We start from the raw sequence: 4,982 nt of genomic DNA, 5'->3' as shown, positions 1-4,982 counted from the left end.
CTTGGATTTGTCCTCACTCTTTTCTTTTCTTGTGTGCGTCTTGAGTGTAGGGCAATCTGCTTTCACATGTCCTGGCTTCCTGCATTCATAACAAACCACATCTGACGATCCTTTAGGATATTTATTATCCTTACCCTTTCTCCAACTTTGATGATGCTTGTGTTTCTTCCTTAGAAAGTTTTTGATTTGCCTTGTGATTACGGGAAAGTCATCGCTTTCAGACCCAAAAGAGTCAGAGTCTGATTTGTGCGCCTTCAGTGCCACTATTTTCTCTTTCTTTTTCTCACCTGCATCAAGATTTCTTTGATTCACCTCTTGCTCGTAAATAATGAGTGAGCCAAGTAAGTTATCAATCGAATAGGTGCTTAAATCCTTAGATTCAGTAATTACAGTGATTTTAGCATCAAAAGAGGAAGGAAAGCATCTTAAGATTTTGTTCACTTTTTTATAGTTTGAAAGTTTTCTTCCTAAGGCATGCAAAGAAGTTACAATTTGAGTAAACCGTGTGTACATATCAGAAATTGATTCAGAAGGTTTCATATGAAAAAGCTCGTTGTCATGCAAGAGAATATTCAAACAAGATTGTTTCACTTTATTTGTTCCTTCATAAGTAATGCACAACCTATCCCATGCCTCTTTTCTAGTAGAGCAAGTAGAGACACGCATGTAATCCTCGGATTTTAAAGAACAGAAAAAATAATTCAAACACTTCGCATTAAGTTGAGCTAAATCCCATTCATCAAAATTCCATTCAGTAAAAGCAACTTCAGTTTTATTTTTGTTAATTTCACGAGAAGGTGGAGAATATCCTTCTTTAATAAGCATCCACATGAGATAGTCAGTTGATTGCAAAAAAGTAGACAAGCGAGTTTTCCAAAAATCAAAAGGAAGGTTGTCAAACTAAGGAGGTCATCTAATAAAATATCCTTCAGTCGTATTATGAAACCCAAAGTTAGCCATGGATCAAATTCAAAAAGTTTTCAAACTCAATTTTTATGAATTTCGCTCTGATACCACTTGAAAGTTCATTAGGGATGTTAGGCCCTTTGAACTAGTCCCGAGGCTAACTAAGAGGGGAGGGGGTGAATTGGTATTTTTAAAAAATTCTTTAAAACCAAGTACAAATATCACAAACCAAAGTCACCACGAAATAATAAGTGCGGAAGCAGTAAAAAGAATACAAGGGTTTATAGTGGTTCGGTCAACTTGACCTACGTCCACTCCCCGGAGGCACCCTCCAAGTATTGCACTACCAACGTGACTCTCCTTTATCCCCCACAGTTAGGCGGAGAAGCCCTTACAAAACACCTCCTTTTGCCACCGCGGCAAGGCAGAGAACCCAACTCCTTTTGCTTCCTCCTGAAGCAGACAGAGAACCTTAATCGATCACTGAGGTTTACCTCTCCCAACCCTTCCAAGGACTAGAGACTCTAGGGAAGAATAAGTGGAATAATGCTTGGAGAATCCCTTGTGAACTCCCTCACAAGCTCCCCCTCATAAGATCCTCTCTCTATCTCTCCCTCTCTCTCTCTCTCCTTTAGGTTTTCTCAGGTTAAGAAAGTAGTCAAAGATGTTCAAAAACATTGAACAAGAGCTCTTAAATAGAAGAGCTTCAAAGGAGCTCAATAATTGCAAGTTGCCGACTTTATCGTCCTCTACGATCAGTTCAAAATATTGATGATCAGCCAGAACATTGCCCTGAAGATGATCTGGATGATTAAAAATTAGCTTGATTGTCCAGGCTGATCTCACGATCATCCCAGACGATTAGTTCAAATCAGGGTTAAATCATCCAAAGCATTGCCCTGAATTCGAGCTGTTCGATCCTGATCGGCCAGGAGAAACTAAGGGTTTTTGAATATATCATCCTAGCTGATCCTGTGATCATCCAAGATAATGTGATCGTATCAATCATCCTTATTTCCTTCCTTAATTACCAGATCATTTTAGGTATAATTGTGCCATATGGTCCAGGCCGATCTCACGATCATCCTGGCCGATTTCCAAAAATACATAATTCCTAAATTGATCATGAAGGCTATTTCTTTCTGTATTGAGCATATCGTCCTGGCTGATATAAGTATCATCTAGGCTGATATATTAATTACGGCTACCTTAACTAAGAAAACTTGATTAGAACTTCTGTTTTGCACTCGATCGTCTAGGACGATAATAAGATCATCCGGGTGGATGTGAGTAAAAATAAAAATTCTAAATCTCTCAAGTGTGTGTCTGTAGGGTTACTTAACATCAGTCACTTCAGACATTTACAATTGACTCAAGAAAGAGAAAAAAGGAAAATTATAAACTGACTCATTCCTAATCTACCAGTCTTGAGCTGATTCTGATTTCCATCTGATCTTTGAGTCCTGAAAAGTTAGTTGAGAAATGACACTCGTATTGTTTGCTATCATCAAAACCTTATTTCATGAAACCAAATCTACAACTCCCTGCATCTGGATATTTCAATTTTTGGTATGAACAAATTATGGTTTAAGCTAAAGAGATTAGAGAAATAATTAAACTGGTGGAATCATAATTTTCTTAAAAAAATTTCTCTAATATTTTTTCTGTTGAGGATAAAGTCAATTCTTTAGAGCATAATTATCAACATTAACTTTTGATGAAAATTTTTCCAATCTTCAACAATCTAAAAATTATCTTTTTACGTTATGTGCTCAGGAAGAATCTTATTGGAAGTAGAATGTGGATTATAAGAATCTTATTGATGGGGACAATAACACTAAGTATTTTCATGCTTTAGTTAGTATAAATAGAGGTATTAATTAGATTTATAAAATTGCTAAAGCTGATGGTTATTTTATTGAAGATGCTAGAGAAATTATGTCTTATGGAGTGGATTTCCATAATAATTTATTTAATAAAAAATTTACTCCTACTATTATTGATAATCTTAATCTTATACCTCATATGTTTAATAATGATGATAATTTATCCCTCACTACTTTTCCTACTTTTGATGAAATTAGGAGACTATTTTTGATTTAAACATTTAATTTATTACTAGAACTGACGGTTACACTACTAATTTTTTTTCAAAAAGTTTGGGATATTATTAAATTTGTTTTTTTATTACTAATAATGATTTCTTTTGTTGTAATATCATGCCTAAGTTTTTTTCTTCTACTTCTATTGTGCTTATTCCGAGAGCAACTGACGCTTGTAATTAGAATGATTTTAGACCAATTAGTCTTTGTAATTTTCTTAGTAAGTTGATTTCAAAATTGATTATGAATTATCTCTCTCCATACAAGAATTATTACTCATAATTAAACTAGATTTCTTAAAGGTAGATCTGTTAAGAATGATATTTTATTGATTTAAGAAATTATGTATGATTTAGAAGTTAACGTGCCAAGAGGTAACATTATCTTAAACTTAGTTATCACCAAGGATTACAATAAAATTAATTGAGATTTTCTTTACCATATCGTGCTTTTGTTTGGCTTTAATTAAATTTTCATTAACCTTAATAAATAGTCCATCAATAATTCTTATTTCTTAGTTATTATTAATGGCAAAAGTAATGGTTTTTTTTTGTAAATCTTCTCATGGTTTAAGACAAGAGGATCCTATCTCTGCATCCCTTTTTATTATTTCCATGGATTATATTTCAAGAGGCATTTCCAAACATTATGAGAAATTTTTGAGCAAATTTTATAGAACTTTTGGTGGTTTTCCTGTTTCATATTTATATTTTGCTAATGATGTTTTTAATTTCTTTAATGCTTGTCTTGATCAAGTTAAAAGACTAATAAAGTTTTTAGATGATTATCAATGTTGTAGTTATTTTTATATTAAGAAGAATAAAAGTTCTTTTATTATGTTCGATAAGGTTCCTCATGATTGGGTTCTTTTAAGAATTATACTGGTTTTTCTTTACCTATTAAGTACTTAGGGGTCCCTTTGTATAAGGGTAGGAAGAATATCTTCTTTATGATGATATTATTACTTATGTACAGAAAAAGCTATATTCTTGGAATTCTGATTTTCTTAGTTTTAGGGGTAGATTAGTCCTTAAAATGTTTTGTGTTTCTTAACTATTTATATTTTTGAAACTTTACAACCTACCAACACTATTTGTAATAAGATTGATAAATTACTTAAAAGGTTTATTTGGTGTGGTTCTAATGTGAATTCTAAAGTACTTTGGTCTTCTAGGACCAATGATTATGGGACCCTTCAATAATGGAGGTTGGGTTGCAAGAATATATATAATCTTTTTGAGGCTTTCTTTTTTAAACTATGGTTCAATGTTAGGTCTAAACACTCTCTTTGGGCTAAGTTTATGACTGATAAGTATTGTATTGGTAAACATCCTACAGTGTGTTTTTATAATAAAGTTGACTCCAAGGTTTGTAAATGGCTCTGTAGAATCAAGTGGAGAGCTGAGCCTAAGGTTAAATAGAGCCTTGGTAGAGCTAACCTCTTCTTTTTGTAGGACCATTGGCAAGGAGGTTAGTCTATTGATTTTATTCTTAATAATTTTACCAGTAATGCATTTAAGGTGGAGTATTTTATCACAGATAATATTTGGGACTATACTAAACTTGATGATATGTTTCATGTAGATGTTATTTCTAGAATTTTTAATCTGCCTTTTAATATTGATTCTTTTGGTTTGCTTTTATGTGATTTGTCTCATAGTGGTATATTTAGTTTAAAGGATGCATGGCAAGTATTTAAACATAAGCATTCAATAGGTAAAGCTTTTTCTTGAATTGGAATAAAAGTATTCCAAAGACCATTTCAATTTCAATTTGGAGGATCATGCACAAATATATTTCTATTGATGACATTTTAAAGAAGAGAGGTTTCATTATTACTGTGTCAATGTTGCTTTCATGTCGAGAATATTCATCAAGTATTCATTTCTGGTCCTATTACTATCAAAATTGAGGTCTACTTTCAATATATGTTCAAGCTAAATTATTTTATTGCTCACCTATCGATTACTAATT

Source organism: Dendrobium catenatum, unplaced genomic scaffold (genome assembly GCF_001605985.2).
Source record: "Dendrobium catenatum unplaced genomic scaffold, ASM160598v2 fragScaff_scaffold_740, whole genome shotgun sequence".
Classification (NCBI taxonomy): Eukaryota; Viridiplantae; Streptophyta; class Magnoliopsida; order Asparagales; family Orchidaceae; genus Dendrobium; species Dendrobium catenatum.
Note: the sequence above shows the minus strand (reverse complement) of the source record.